A 15822-nucleotide genomic window follows, 5' to 3' on the forward strand; every position below is an offset into this window, starting at 1 on the left:
TGATGCTGAGAAGCTAACTTTAGTTAACTCTTCTGAAACTGTCTGCTTCTCCAACGAACCCTTTCTTTAACCTCCTTTGTCTTTGATGTGCAGGATGGAAGGTGTACCTTTCCTTGAAATGCTGGTCTGGAAGAGGTCGTCTTTGATGATGTTGGACTGGAGAAGGTCATCCCTGATGATGCTGGACTGGAAGAGGTCATCCCTGTCCTGGCTTGATCTTCTTTCATCTGCAAAAACAAATCAAAAGATGATTAAGGACACATAATAAATTCATTTCAACATAGTATTTCACACCTTAAATCATCAACAAAAGATATTAAAATGAAGTTAGTTCAAGACTCTTTCTAGGGACAGGCCCTATCCAGAATTTTGCTTTGGACCCTCTGGAAGGGTCAGGAGTGAATTTTTGCATTCCTAGACCTCCTTTCAACATTACCTCACAATTAGCTCCTCGCCTGGCCCCAACAAGGTGAAAAATAGCAGTTTCAAAGGATTTCGCCCTGGACCCTCTGGCAGGGTCTGGAGCGAATTTTGCTTTTTTGGACAAATCCCACTATGTCTCTACTCCAAAATGCCTTCCAAGGCAAGCATACACGATCCTTCTCCTCACCAAAGGCTAGGAATCCACAACTTGACCTTCCTGATGGGCAAACTAGGTGATTTTGGGAATTTCGCTCTGGACCCTTTGGAAGGGTCAGGAGTGAATTTCTCTCTATACTTGCCTTCCCTCACTCAACTCCATTTCTCTCACTTTCTATACTCAGAATATCATCCTTGGATCCCTCTCCCAAGCTTGCAACATTTTGTTTGACCTCAAAATGACTAGAAAAAAGCATTTCGATAGGAATCATGGCTAGGGACAGGACTTATAATGAATTTCGCACTGGACCCTTTGGAAGGGCCAGGAGCAAATTTCCTATTTTGAGCTTGTTTTGGCTACTCCATTACCTCAATCCAATATTCAAAGGCAAGAACACATCAAAGTCCATCTAACCATGCCATAAAACTCAAGAATTTGACCATCTCCAAGAAGAAAATATGAGTTTCCAAGAATTTCGCTTTGGACCCTTTGGAAGGGTCAGGAGCGAAAATATTGTTTTGAGCTTATTCCTCCATTATTTCAACTTGAATCCACCTCACAAGGCAAGAAAACACTTCTCTCCTCTCATCCAACCCAAGTTTGACTTGATTTCGCAAGGGAAAAAAGGTGATTTTAGGAATTTCGCTCTGGACCCTTTGGAAGGGTCAAGAGCGAAATTCACTTTTTGGCTCAATTCCTTCAAATTTGATAATCATTGATAAGTAAAAGTCATTCCTAAGGACCTCTCCCATCAAAACTCGCCTTAGTCAACACTAGGCTAGGCACAAAATAGGGAAAAAAAGTGGTTTAGAGAAAATTCGCTCTGGACCCTTTGGAAGGGTTAGGAGCAAATTTCTTAATTTAGGCTAAAAATAATCATTCTTTCAACTTGAAACTTCATTGCAAGGTAAAATCTCATCTCTCTTCGCCCTAGGAACAAGGTTTGAAGCCTAAGAAAGGTCAAAAAAGTAGGCTTGTAAGGAATTTCGCCCTGGACCCTTTGGAAGGTTTAGGAGCGAAATTTCCTTTCTTGGCTAAAACCCTCATTCCTCAATGCTATCAAACACTCTCAAAGGCAAGATCATGTCCATTTCTCCTTTCAACATACTTTGGACATCACAATTTGGTCAAATAGGGAAGGAAATGAGGTCTAGGAGGATTTTCACTTTGGACCCTTTGGAAGGGTCAGGAGTGAAAATCATGATTTGGGCTTGATTCTTCATTTCTCCAACTCAAAATCACCTCAAGAGGTAACTAAAGATCATTCTTCACCCAAGGGATAAGGTCTTAAGCCAAAACAAGGTCAAAAGAATAGGCTTGCAAGGAATTTCGCTCTGGACCCTTTGGAAGGGTCAGGAGCGAAATTCACCTTCTTGGCTAGAATCCTTCATTTTTTCAAGGCTTTCAAGTATTTCCAAAGTCCAAACACATCCATCCTTCCTTTCAAGATGCTCTGCAAGTCAAAATTTGGTCAAACTAGGGAAGAAATGAGCTTTAGGAAGATTTTCGCTTTGGACCCTTTGGAAGGGTCAGGAGCGAAAATCTCATTCTAGGCTTGATCACTCACTTTTCCAACTTCAAACCATCTCAAGAAGAAAACCTAGATCATTTTCCACCTAAGGGACAAGGTTTCAAGCTCAAACAAGGTAGCAAATGAAGTTTATGATGAATTTCGCTCTAGACCCTTTGGAAGGGTCAGGAGCGAAATTCTCTTTTAGGCTAAAATCTTGCTCTTCAAAATCATCCAACTCCATCTCAAGGCAAGAACATACCAATTCATTCCCCAGCATGCCTTAGAAACCAACACTTAGTCAAAATTTGAAAGGAAATGAGAGCTACAAAGATTTTCGCTCTGGACCCTTTGGAAGGGTCAAGAGCGAATATCATGTTTTGGGTTGGATCCTTGACTTTTCCTACTCTCATCCTCTTTGGGAGGCAAACATAGATCCTTTCTCATGCATCTCCACCTTGGTCTTGACTCTTACTAAAGGAAAAATGAGTGTTTTCAAGAATTTCGCTCTGGACCCTTTGGAAGGGTCAGGAGTGAAATTCCTAATCTTGGCCAAAATCCTTCACATTTTCACATCCCATCACCTCAAAACTAGAACGTTGGTCTAAACAAGGGAGAAAATGAGGTTTTCAAGAATTTCGCTCTGGACCCTTTGGGAGGGTCAGGAGCGAAATTTGCTTTGGACCCTTTGGAAGGGCCAGGAGCGAAATTTGACATTTTGGTCTCTCCGTCAGGATCATTTTATGGAATATAACATTTAAGTATAAGTGACATTTCCTTATATCTTTCTTCTTTCTTATACTTTAAGTTATATTCCATATTTACTGTCAGGATGTTTGAGAGTGGTTTCTAACCTCTAGGAGTTATATTGCAAAATCTTGTTTTTGGAGGATTCTTCAATTTTCCAGACTTAGTCAAATTTCAGGATTAGGACATTCCAGACTTAGCCAAATTTCAGGATCAAGACATTCTAGACTTAGCCAAAGTTTAGGAACAGGACATTCCAGACTTCATCACTCATCAACTTGACCTAGTCTTGGACCTTGAAGAATGATACTCACTCACCAAGCAAGACACAATTAGCAACAAGAGCAAAACCAGGCCCTAAGGAAGACTCTCAAAGAAAACCCTAATTCTGGGGGCCCGTGGACTAACCCTGGCTCAAGCAAAGCCTGCTATCCAGTGATCCCCCTGGTGACACTCAAAAAGAAAAGGCTAACAGACAAACCTCTAAAAACCCTAGAAAAAACACCCCAGAAGGCAAAAAGCAGGGGTCCCCATTTTCAATGGGGCGATGTGTGAATATGTCACAACATCTAGCACCACCTTGAATAAATGTTCCAGAACATTTCAAAGATAAAGACTCAATTGACACTTAGAAGCTCCAGAAAATTCAACCTAGCTTATCAAGAGATTGGAAAATGCACTCAAAGTTGAAGGAAAACCCTTAACCAGATCTAGACACTTAGTCTTTGATTACCCAGGTGTGTGCAAGTTTATTCATTCCTCTCGACAAGACAATTATAATCTCTGGGTTCCCTTGTGATTAGCTACATAGTTTATTTGAACCTCAAAAGCATCCTGGATAGAGCCTCGCTAGTAGTCAGACGTCCATAGTCCCGATGAGGTTATCGCCACAAGCTCACGAACATTGCTCCATTGCCAGTCGGGCGTCCATAGCCCCGATGGAGTTACTCGCATATTCCCATTAGCCAATTTTGATATTTCTTTTTCTTTTTTCTTGATTTTTCTCTTTTACTTTCTCATTCTTTCCTTTTGATATTGCTTTTTCATTCCATCAATTCCTTTGGCTCGTAAGCGGTGAAGCTTACTAGGGTTTGAGGATTGCGATGGCACTGAAGCCAGATTTTAGATTTTTCACCAATCACAGCTTTGCCTGAAAACCATAATGACTCAGAGTATATTAATGTGTGAAGATATAGTAATCAACAAATGTCAGCATCAAGATACAAAAAATTATTCCCTTCCAAGTCAAATACAGGTCCTGATCAGATGATAAAGCTGGAGAGGAACAACCTCAGATTCCAAGCACTTCATGAATAGATATCTAAGAAATGAGTCTAACATAAGATCTAGGATATTGCCAGTGTGTGAGCAACAACATAGACGCCTTTCTCACAAGATGGAGGCTCCCACTCAAGACACCTAAACTAAAGCAAACGACCGACGGACTGACCCAAGGCAAACTAAGCTAAAGCACACACCAAAAGAAAACTAAAGAAAGCAAACAACTAAACTACTTGAGCCACACTAGATCATGAGTCAAATGACTCAAGGCAAATTAAGAACAAGGCTCAAAAGACCTCTAACTAAAGACACGAAAAGAAAACCTACTCCAAAAACTATATACAAGACTCCTAGACTCAACACGACTCAAAGAAGCAACATATGTACATGATTTTACATGATTTCTCAAGTTGTGCAACAGAAGCATGGCAAATGTGATGGTTCTCAACTGAGCAAATTCATCCTTAAACACAGAAAAGCAAGCTTTCACCATGCATTTCTCATACTCAAGCAAGTTTTCACTCAAAATGATCAACTGAGGTAATTCATTAGGACAATGATCAATCCAGATGCTAGTTGTTTTCCCAAAATCCCTATAATCAAAATCATAATAACTTTCAAGGCTAGGATTAAGGAAAGAGACAACCTGGCATATTTCTAGCTCAGACGGAACTATATTGTTGGAAGCGAGGTCACCAGCTGCTTCAGGAGGTTGCCATTGATGATAAACTATTCCACGAGCATCCATAACATGTTGATCTTGATTAGGAAGTTCTTCTTGAAACAACCTTAGCGCCCCTTTGAATATCTCAACATTCTTTGTTTTCATTGAAATATCTTGCATAAGCCAGGCATGTTCATGAAATTTTGTTAGCATATCCTCAAAATTGAAGCACTCCCTAATGGATTGAGCCTCAAACGTTTCCTCTAGTTGATCAAAGATAATCTCAGGTGGCCTTTCTTCTTCAAGCATAGTCTCAGGAGGTTGGAGTTGATGATGGATCATATCACTCACAGTAACTTGCTTATCTTGAAAAAATTTGGGCAGTGATTCCACTTGTGCTTCCTCTATATGGTCCTTCAGTGCTTCCTCAAATAGTATGATGGTTATGAAATCTTTAAGCACCCCTTTGAATTGTTCTTCATACCTAGGCTCACTTATGATGATTTGTATTTCTTTGTTCAAAATCTCAACTTGATTGTCTTCTTCAATGATGCTATTTGAAACCTCCTACAATTCAATCTCAAGGATCCCCTTTTGTAGCATAAACAAGAATTCTTCAAGGAATGAGTCATCTTCTCCTTTAATTGCTTGTTCAACTCTTGGATCTTCCTTTATCATTGCTTGAGTATTTGCAACTGATTCTTCAACTTTAGTTTCATGGTATTCCTTTTCAGGTGCAAGGCATGGTGAGCTATCTATACATTGATCATCAGGTGTATTTGTATCGTCAACCTGCAACTGGTCCTTCTCACAATCAGATGTTGGAGCAATGTCCTTTTCATAGGTTCTTCTGAATTCAACTGCAAGATGTGCACCCCAAGATCTGTTAATAATACATTCTTCCTCGGACAAAGTTAGCATTCCAAACTAGTTTCTGACTTGATTGATGGCCATTTCACATACCGAGCAAGTAAATTCAAAGTGAGGTGAGTTGTGAATTCTACACCACAATGGCAGTAATATGTTTTCTAAACACATTTCACCATTCAAAATAAGCTGACTCTCGATCATCCACAAGAAGCTTAGAAGAGGATCCTTGCTCTCTGGGACACTGAAATTGTTTTCTTCTATTTCTGGCCTGGGGACATCCCAAAAGAAGATTTTTCCCTGCGTGGCCTATTCCATCCTTGATAAGTACTTCAAGCAATGCATTTCATCATGTTCCTATGTCTCATGGACTCAACACTGCCCTGGTCTTGCAAACTCAAAAAATCTGCATGGATAAAGTTGTGTATCTAATCTCCACCAAAGTTGAGAAGAATCAAATTGTTGCTCATTATGAAACTGTTGTCGCTCCATTGAGAAATCTTTTCTTTTTGATTTTTGATATATATATTTTTTTGGATTTTCAGGAATAAGAGAGATCTCGAATATCTCAGATTCAACTTGAACGTTCAACTGGTTCCAGCTTGCTTCCTTGTTCTCACAAGTCCAATTGACGACCCAACGATCACCTTTCTTCTTTGTATCACTTTCGTCGAGTGTTTGAGAAAAGGCTTTCCACTAATCTTCCTTGGATTCAAGAGTTCGTATTCGCTCACCTTTCTTCTGTTTCAATTCTATTGAGTGTGGAGGAGGGTAAAAAAAGTCCTTAAGATTACTCCTGTAAATATGAATTGATAGAATCTGAAATCTAGCTATTTAGGCATTCATCATGATCAAGCCCTCCTTCTAGCGCCAATTCTGTTGAGTGTGGGAGGAGGGACCAAAGTCCTGGATAACTCCTTGCGAGTTAGGATCTCGATTTCATCTACTCACGGCATGATAATGCTCAGCCCTCCTTCTAGCACCAATTTTGTTGATGTGTTTTTCATGCACATGCGAACACAGAATAAAATACCTAAAGGTACCTTAGCCTCTCTTGAGCAAAGTTTCCCGACTGCTGAAGATCTCGCCGAAGGATCAATCGAGGCAACTCCAAGGTTCTTGTATGTAGGTTCTCTACTTGTGGATAATCTCTTTGTGGTATGATGTGATTTTGCTGGAATCACAAGGGGACTTACACTTGATGACTAAATGTCTTATTTGCTGTAAATATTGCTGGAACATAGGATTTGACTAGCCAAGATTTTTTGAAAAAAAGGAAAAAAGGATGAGGGTGAGGGAAGGATCTAATTCTGACACTAAGAATGTAGGAGCAATGAATGATCTTTGATGAAATTATAACTAAGTCTTGTTTTGACATCCCAGGACCATCTCCACAAGATTAGTGCGATCTTTGGAGGAAAGCTTTATGATGTTTAGATCATCGCTACAGGCATAGACACCATTAGGCTGATGCATATCAGTGAAGAAGCGACAATTGAAGTTAAGCTTAAGTTGAATGATTCCGATTGACCACACAAGGCAAGTCTGCAATCAACAAACTGCTAGTAGTATGGATATACAAATTTCACCATCATTCAAACACATTTCTTCCACTCATCTAATAACATGAAATCAAATCTGAGAAGTATAGAGACCATGCGAATTATTGAATCGACCCATAGATTTCACCATTTCTTCAATGAAGTTTTACAAGCCTTTTACAACATCATCCTAGCAACAAGCTTTGCCTTCTCTTTCTATTCTACTCTAATTTCTATACTATTAACTGACTTATTCACTATTTCTAACTATTCACCTTCTAACTCCTGACTAACTATTAGCTAACTATTAGCCTTTACAAATGAGGAGCCAGGGCTTATATAGCATCCTCCATACAAATCGATGGCTCAGATCAACTTGAAATCAATGGCCAAGATTTTACAATGAAAACCCTAATTAGGGTTTGTTACAACAAACTCAATTCTGGCCAATGAAATAATTGCATTATTTGGACACATGTCTTCTCTGGAATATTTGACCAATGGAGAATCGGGGTAGGTACATCGAAGTTTGTGCCATTTTGGTGAGCCAGGTACATTGAATCTGGACATGCTAAGGTGGACCAATTCGACTGAAGGAGTGATGACTGAGATGCCACCTTGTCTGACACTTGCAACTTGGTAGATATTCAATTTGATGATGCTGAGAAGCTAACTTTAGTTAACTCTTCTGAAACTGTCTGCTTCTCCAACGAACCCTTGCTTTAACCTCCTTTGTCTTTGATGTGCAGGATGGATGGTGTACCTTTCCTTGAAATGCTGGTGTGGAAGAGGTCATCCTTGATGATGTTGGCTTGGAGAAGGTCGTCCCTGATGATGTTGGACTGGAAGAGGTCGTCCCTGTCCTGGCTTGATCTTCTTTCATCTGCAAAAACAAATCAAAAGATGATTAAGGACACATAATAAATTCATTTCAACATTGTATTTCACACCTTAAATCATCAACAACAGATATTAAAATGAAGTTAGTTCAAGACTCTTTCCAGGGACAGGCCCTATCCAGAATTTTGCTTTGGACCCTCTTGAAGTGTTAGGAGCAAATTTTGCATTCCTGGCTCATTTAGACCTCCTTTCAACATTACCTCACAATTAGCTCCTCGCTTGGCCCCAACAAGGTGAAAAATAGCAGTTTCAAAGGATTTTGCCCCAGACCCTCTGGCAAGGTCAAGAGCGAATTTTGTATTTTTGGACAAATTCCACCATTTCTCTACTCCAAAATGCCTTCCAAGGAAAGAATATGCTATCCTTCTCCTCACCAAAGGCTAGGAATCCAGAACTTGACCTTCCTCATGGGCAAACTAGGTGATTTTGGGAATTTCGCTCTGGACCCTTTGGAAGGGTCAGGAGCGAATTTCTCTCTATACTTGCCTTCCCTCACTCAACTCCATTTCTCTCACTTTCTATACTCGGAATCTCATCCTTGGATCCCTCTCCCAAGCTTGCAACATTTTGTTTGACCTCAAAATGACTAGAAAAAAGCATTTCAATAGGAATCATGGTCAGGGACAGGACCTATAATGAATTTCACCTTGGATCCTTTGGAAGGGTCAGGAGCGAATATCCTATTTTGAGCTTATTTGGCTACTCCATTACCTCAATCCAATATTCAAAGGCAAGAACACATCAAAGTCCATCTAAACATGCCATAAAACTCAAGAATTTGACCATCTCCAAGAAGAAAATATGAGTTTCCAAGAATTTCGTTCTGGACCCTTTGGAAGGGTCAGGAGCGAAAATATTGTTTTGAGCTTATTCCTTCATTATTTCAACTTGAATCCCCCTCACAAGGCAAGAAAACACTTCTCCCCTCTCATCCAACCCAAGTTTGACTTGATTTCGCAAGGGAAAAAAGGTGATTTTAGGAATTTCGCTCTAGACCCTGTGGAAGGGTCAAGAGAGAAATTCACTTTTTGGCTCAATTCCTTCAAATTTGATAATCATTGATAAGTCAAAGTCATTCCTAAGGACCTCTCCCATCAAAACTCGCCTTAGTCAGCACTAGGCTAGGCACAAAATAGGGAAAAAAAGTCGTTTAGAGAAAATTCGTTCTGGACCCTTTGGAAGGGTTAGGAGCGAATTTCTTAATTTAGGCTAAAAATAATCATTCTTTCAACTTGAAACTTCATTGCAAGGTAAAATCTCATCTCTCTTCACCCTAGGAACAAGGTTTGAAGCCTAAGAATGGTCAAAAAGTTAGGCTTGTAAGGAATTTCGCCCTGGACCCTTTGGAAGGGTTAGGAGCAAAATTTCCTTTCTTGGCTAAAACCCTCATTCCTCAATGCTATTAAACACTCTCAAAGGCAATATCATGTCCATTTCCCCTTTCAACATGCTTTGGACATCATAATTTGGTCAAATAGGGAAGGAAATGAGGTCTAAGAGGATTTTCGCTCTGGACCCTTTGGAAGGGTTAGGAGTAAAAATCATGATTTGGGCTTGATTCTTCATTTCTCCAACTCAAAATCACCTCAAGAGGTAACTAAAGATCATTCTTCACCCAAGGGATAAGGTCTTAAGCCAAAACAAGGTCAAAAGAATAGGCTTGCAAGGAATTTCGCTCTGGACCCTTTGGAAGGGTCAGGAGCGAAATTCACCTTCTTGGCTAGAATCCTTCATTTTTTCAAGGCTTTCAAACATTTCCAAAGTCCAAACACGTGCATCCCTCCTTTCAAGATGCTCTGCAAATCAAAATTTGGTCAAACTAGGGAAGAAATGAGCTTTAGGAAGATTTTCGCAGCCTTTGGAAGGGTCAGTAGCCAAAATCTCATTCTAGGCTTGATCACTCACTTTTCCAACTTCAAACCATCTCAAGAAGCAAACTTAGATCATTTTCCACCTAAGGGACAAGGTTTCAATCTCAAACAAGGTAGCAAATGAAGTTTATGATGAATTTCGCTCTGGACCCTTTGGAAGGGTCAGGAGCGAAATTCTCTTTTAGGCTAAAATCTTGCTCTTTAAAATCATCCAACTCCATCTCAAGGCAAGAACATACCAATTCATTCCCTAGCATCCCCTAGAAACCAATACTTAGTCAAAATTTGAAAGGAAATGAGAGCTACAAAGATTTTTGCTCTGGACCCTTTGGAAGGGTTAGGAGCGAAAATCATGTTTTGGGTTGGATCCTTGACTTTTCCTATTCTCATCCTCTTTGGGAGGCAAACATAGATCCTTCCTCATGCATCTCCACCTTGGTCTTGACTCTTGCTAAAGGAAAAATGAGTGTTTTCAAGAATTTCGCTCTGGACCCTTTGGAAGGGTCAGGAGCGAAATTCCTAATCTTGGCCAAAATCCTTCACATTTTCACATCCCATCACCTCAAAACTAGAACGTTGGTCTAAACAAGGGAGAAAATGAGGTTTTCAAGAATTTCGCTCTGGACCCTTTGGGAGGGTCAGGAGCGAAATTTGCTTTGGACCCTTTGGAAGGGCCAGGAGCGAAATTTGACATTTTGGTCTCTCCGTCAGGATCATTTTATGGAATATAACATTTAAGTATAAGTGACATTTCCTTATATCTTTCTTCTTTCTTATACTTTAAGTTATATTCCATATATACTATGAGGATGTTTGAGAGTGGTTTCGAACCTCTAGGAGTTATATTGCAAAATCTAGTTTTTGAAGGATTCTTCAGTTTTCCAGACTTAGTCAAATTTCAGGATCAGGACATTCCAGACTTAGCCAAATTTCAGGATCAGGACATTCTAGACTTAGCCAAATTTTAGGATCAGGACATTCCAGACTTGATCACTCATCAACTTGACCTAGTCTTGGACCTTGAAGAATGATACTCACTCACCAAGCAAGACACAATTAGCAACAAGAGCAAAACCAGACCCTAAGGAAGACTCTCAAAGAAAACCCTAATTCTAGGGCCCCGTGGACTAACCCTGGCTCAAGCAAAGCCTGCTATCCAGTGATCCTCCCGGTGACACTCAAAAAGCAAAGGCTAACAGACAAACCTCTGAAAACCCTAGAAAACACACCCCAAAAGGCAAAAAGCAAGGGCACCCATTTGCAATGGGGGGATGTGTGAATACATCACAACAGGAACATAAGCCATTAAATAAAATTGGTTTTCAACATGAATTGATGTTGTTGAGCCAAGTAGATTAACCACACCAACTTTCTCATCTCCTTAGGTAATAGTAAGGTCTTCATGAGATTTGGGTTGCCAAGGTATCTACAATGAGGGTTTGGTGGGTTGGGTGTGTTACTCACCATTAGAAGGCGGGTCTAGGGCCTCGAAGGTACCAATGCGAGCATCGGATGCCTTTTTGTGGAGAGTGCACCCCCAATTATTACTATTTTTGGGGTCGCCCATTGCTCATAGGGGTGAATACTGTATTATATGTATCAATAAATTTCTAGTGCAACACAAAAAGCATGACTACCACTATGACTACCGCTATACAGAGGATGGGGGAGTGAAACTATGTTGTGAATGGATTGAGGTAATGAGAATCAACACCAAACAATCATAAATGCAAATGATCCCTGCCTAAAATGGTGACAGGAGCTTGAAAAGGAAAGACGTTAATAGTCGATGCACAATGCATCTTCAATGATAGGATGACTATGTAGCATGGAACTGAAGGGGAAGTCTACTAGACCCAATATTTTCAAGCCTTTTGACATTAGTAAGTCCACAAATACAAAAAAGACTCTTGGTAAACTGACTGACTCCTAGAGCCCCCAAAATTGTCAAGCAATTCGACACATACCTGAACCATAAAAATTATGCAACTTATGATTCTAAATCAATAAAAAAAAAAAATTGGTATTTGAATGGTTGTGAAACATCAATAAACAATATATCATAGTTGTAACAGTCGTACTATTCAATGCTCAATTTTATATACCTAATATTGTCTTTACCATTTTCATTTAATAGGTTATCACAAATCATAGCCTACAGACTAGACAAAAGATGTGTAAGACAAAGGGTCGGAAACAACTATTATGTTTTCAAAGATGGTCAAGTAATTCACCTCTCTTTGAGCAAGCATACTCCCATAAGAAACTACACTGGCAAGATGACAAGTACAACGTATATCAAGGGCAGGGAGACCTGGATCTATGTTCTAGAGCCATGCATCATGTCTAAAGGCTTTGTGTAAATTTGCAGCAAATATAACTTGGTCACTCCATTTAACTTTTAATTCAATCATTTAGGAAAATTAAAAAGACTAAAATTTACAAGTCACTAGAATCTCAATAGAGCATTCAAGTGATCTATCTATCTTCACTACAATTCAATGTTGGAAAAAGAATGATTCTAAAACATAACAAAGAATGAGGAATTTTCATTTATTGCTCGAAAGAAAAAATTATAACAAGAATGAGGCCCAAACACTTACATCTCTAGACACATTTCTAGTGGGCTTGTATTAGCTCCAGAAATGGATAGAAGGGAGGGATCAACTACTTCTCATCCCCCTGGTTCTGGTTCCCAAAAAAAAGTCCTTATGTCTTTCTCTATCAAATCCCCCCTTTCGGGCCCCCTCAATTCCAATTATTTCTTCTTTTTGTTGATCTTTTGAGCATTTCTGTATTCGATTCATCCACAATAGAAAAGAGAAAAATGTTGGGTAGAAAGGGGTTTGCTTAAGTCAAACCCTAGTTTTGGAATTAACTGTGAAATTGAATTGAAAAGGAAAGCATGTTGATATGTAGGAGAGGCTAGATATGAGAATTGAGATGTCTTATACCTTGTTGATGTTATGCAATTTGAATATGATCAGAAAAGTTGATGCAATAACATGACTTGACGAGACTTAAAAGGAAAATCATGAACACATGCTTGCATGAAGGTTGTTGAATCTTTCCACAATGCTAGAAGAAGACCTTGGATACTTTATTTATTGAACTCTTGATGTAGAATCTCTCTCAAATTCGATAGATTAAATAGATCTCAGAATGAGGGAGGATAAATTTCTTATGTACCTCTCTCTAGGTAGCATTTCGGGGTGTAAAATGCAGAGCAGACCAACACAGGAAGAGAATTCTTGCTTAACCAAGCTAAGCATTGAGTGGTTTAAATTTGGGGCTGAATTAGTGGGATTGGGGTGCCCAAGGTGACATGCTCCCAAGAGTGGGGTGCCCAAGGCGCCTTGCTCCCTCAAATGTAGCCCCGAATAGGGACCTAGGGTCTGGAATGTTGACATCGTTGCTCACATGTGACACTTTGAGGACAATGGTGTCCTGTTCTTGTCCTGCACTTTTGAGCCCATATTTCAGACATAATTTCCTCTCTAATTCCTCATTATAGATTTGTACTTATGTCTACAAATACGATTTGAGACTATTTGCACATGTTAATTTCTATCAATTTCGCATCTTTAGCTATAGATATCACATTCAATTTACATACTTCCATAGGTAATTTTCAACTCAAACAAAGAGCCAAATATAGAAGCCAATCAACATTCAACCCCTTTTCAAACACTTGGGATTGAATATATTGGCTTCATCCCTCTTTAATTTAATGAGAGTGAGAAGTGGGATTATTCCTTGTTTACATCACTAAACTAGTGAATACCTATATTTAACCTATTACAATTACCAAATTACATGAGAAATGAAGACCTTTGTGAGGAAGAAAGAGAAATTCCAAATCCAAGACCTTCAAGAGCCCCAAAATGGTTACTTGAAATTGATGGGAACATAATTGAGAATTTTGAAGGAAAGAGGTCAAAATGAACCATTTGGTTGTGCTCTACACAACTTTTTAGTGAATACTTTAGCAATAAGACATTGACCGAACAATATCAACTTTTTCTACAATTGTTAAAGATACATAAAATGAGACCTTTGCTAGCCAAATTGAGGATACATGTAAACGTAATGTTTGTCAAAAATATTCTCAATTCTCTTTATTCTATTGGAAATACTAGAAAGAAAAGAGATAGAGCTTCTCGTAGAGTAATCACAAACTCATTAGTAAGCCATCATTTAAGAAAGACTTGTTTTTTGAGATAAGCTTGTGTTGATTTGAACCTAAATTATAATAAAACATTGTATAGAGTACTTGCAACAAGAGCAAGACTTGATAATCCTCTTCAAAATGATACATGGTTTTTTAGTGGGAGGCTTCCATGTGTTCATAAGAAGCTAACCAATAACGTAAAAGATGAAATTCAACAATTCTTGTATTGCAACTCTATAGTATCACCCAATGTAAAGGATATTTTAAAGTTAAGAATTGACAATCAAAACCACACACTGTGTCTTAAATATTTATTGGAATTTGAGCCAAAAAATGTTGTATTTGTACAAACAATTTTGTAAAACATATCCAACTTTGCAAATCTCGCAAGGGGCTTTTCCTTAAAATTCGTAATACTTGTTGTAAATTTAACATGTGGAGTTTTCAATGTATCATGAACTATTATGCTATATTCATTTTACTTTGCATATTGGCCAAATCTTGCAAGAGTGTGATGCAATGCAACTTTTGAAGTCATTCGAGCAAGGATAACTTTAAGAAACCACCCTCGGGGCAAAAGTGTAAAATCTTGGCAAATCAGACATTATTTTTTGGGGGAAATTTTCATATTGATGGCGAAATTTTTTTTCAAAGTAGGAAAAAAAATTATTTTGTATTGGTGAATTTTTCCTAGGGTACGAAAATTACATAAAATTCTAGCGAATAATACCTTGTTCTGTGGGAAAAATATATATTGTAGGAGGTGAATATTTTTCGTTTAAAGGAACAAATATATAATTGTATGGGCGAAAATTTTTAGTCTAAAGGAAAAATTATTTAAGTGTATTGACAATTTTTCTCCACCGCTTGAAAATTATTTAATTTGTTTGGCTAATATTTTGATATTTATAAAAATATATATTTTATTGGTGATTTCATGAATTCATTGCCATTAATAGACAAGGCACATCACATCACATTGAGTCCAGACTCTGCATGATGTATCGATAAGCGCAACCTTTTTGACACATGAAGGGTGACACGTACCTAAAATCCATCAATGATTTTAAACCGTTCGATGATCGTAGATCAATGGCTGAAGTTTTATTTCGGCCCAATTTTTTGAAGAGAACATAGTTCACCAGAAAGTGCCCAGAATGGAATTGGATTCAATAGAAATGTATCAAATGTCATGATCGATAATGTTGATCATTTAATATATGTCTAGTCACTAACTGCAATCCACTATGTGCCCACGACTTCCAATGTGGTATTGGTTTATAGTCATTTCCAATTTCGCACACTAGTGCATTTATGGGAAAGATTTGCAAAGATATATGAAATTTTTAAAAAAAATTAAAGGAATTAATATTGTTAGATAAGTAATTATTACAATCAAGAGCTTCAACTATTTATATACGATCTCTGCTTCTTTCATCTTCAATTAGCCTTTGCCGTTTGGTAGATAAATCGTTGGAGCTCATAGTATTTAAATTTTGCTTCTCGTTTAGGTCTATAGGCTCAGGTTGTTTAATTTGGTAATTTGATTTGTCAAGATGGACACTCCTATCCGCTTGAGAAACATTTCTACGGAGGACTAGAAGGCCTTTTAGGGCTCTGTTAAAGACCCAAACCTCCAATCAGTCTGCAAGGAGGTTGGGATGTTCACCAATGAGGCTGTGAGGATGGT

The 15822-nt window shown here is 38.5% G+C and overlaps 1 protein-coding gene across 1 annotated transcript in view; it reads left to right on the top strand.

Annotated features, from left to right (window-relative positions):
- Positions 1–15822, top strand: part of LOC131874856 (probable glutathione S-transferase) — a 39058-nt gene that overhangs the window by 8983 nt on the left and 14253 nt on the right. The window lies entirely within an intron of this gene.

Source organism: Cryptomeria japonica, chromosome 4 (assembly GCF_030272615.1).
Source record: "Cryptomeria japonica chromosome 4, Sugi_1.0, whole genome shotgun sequence".
NCBI lineage: Eukaryota > Viridiplantae > Streptophyta > Pinopsida > Cupressales > Cupressaceae > Cryptomeria > Cryptomeria japonica.